Source organism: Tupaia chinensis, unplaced genomic scaffold, assembly GCF_000334495.1.
Source record: "Tupaia chinensis unplaced genomic scaffold, TupChi_1.0 Scaffold000357_1, whole genome shotgun sequence".
Classification (NCBI taxonomy): domain Eukaryota; kingdom Metazoa; phylum Chordata; class Mammalia; order Scandentia; family Tupaiidae; genus Tupaia; species Tupaia belangeri.
Genome location: NW_006159853.1, coordinates 56958 through 58118, shown reverse-complemented (window position 1 = coordinate 58118; position 1161 = coordinate 56958). Strand labels below are relative to the sequence as shown.

At 40.8% G+C, this 1161-nt stretch overlaps 1 pseudogene; it reads left to right on the top strand.

Moving 5' to 3' along the window:
- The window catches only part of LOC102472714 (eukaryotic translation initiation factor 1-like), a 3004-nt pseudogene extending 2229 nt beyond the window's left edge, over window positions 1–775 (top strand).
- Window positions 776–1161: the final 386 nt, after the last annotated feature.

Below are 1161 nucleotides of genomic sequence, written 5' to 3'. Positions count from 1 at the left end.
ACCTGATTCCGGCTGGCACTGAAAATTATATCCATATTAGAATTCAGGGGACCACCTGATGGCATAATCGTTACATTGCTGGACTCCCACATAGCCAACTGTGGTTGAACTTCCAGACCCATTGGCTTAAAACTCACAACGGACACATGTGCGTGCATGCCCAAGATCACGATAGGAGAATAGAGAAGAGATTGCAGCATGGCCATCCCACGGGGGTGACTTTTTACTTTCAGTCTCTCTGGCAAGCAAGTGCATTCTATAGCAAAAAAAAGTCTCCCTCAAAAAAAAAGAATTCAGGGGCCAACAGGTGGCATGGTGGTTAAGGCCACTTGACTACCACATGGCTGACCATTGTTCAAGTCCCAGACCTGGAGGCTTGTTTGCTCTCTCTCTCTCTCTCTCTCTCTCTCTCTCTCTCTGTGTGTGTGTGTGTGTGTGTGTCTGTGTGTGTGCATGACTGGAAATATTAAAATAATAACAATAAATAAAGTTAAATAAAATAATTCTTTTAACAATTTTTTTAGAAATAATACAACAGAGAGAAGGCAGGCAGACCCTTACTACTGTCCAAGGGATCACTGATGATTTAAATAATAATAAAAAAAAAACGGTGAAGGCATTTCAGAAGAAATTTATCTGCAATGGTACTGTAATTGAGCATCCAGAATATGGAGAAGTAATTCAGCTATAGGGTGGCCAGAGCAAGAACGTACGCCAGTTCTTCATAGAGATTGAACTGGCTAAGGATGATCAGCTGAAGATTCATGTGTTTTAAGTGCTTGTGGCTCACTGAAGCTTAAATGAAGATTTTCTTGCAATGAGTAGAATTTCCTTTCTGTTCCTTGTCACAAGTTTAAAACCTCACAGCTAGGGGCCAGCAGGTGATGTGGTGGTTAAGGGCACTGGATTCCCACGTGGCTGACGGCGGTTCAAGTCCCAGACCTGGCGGCTTGCATTATCACTTCCCCCCCTCTCTCTCACTCTATCCCTCTCTGGTCATATTTAAATAAATGAAAAATGAATGAATGAGGGAATAAATAATAAATAAAATAAAGTTCAAAAAAATTAAAAATAAATAAATAAACAAATAAATAAAACCTCACAGCGAGGGAACAGCAATTGGTGTAATGGCTACATTTCTGGACTCCCATGTAGTCAAAC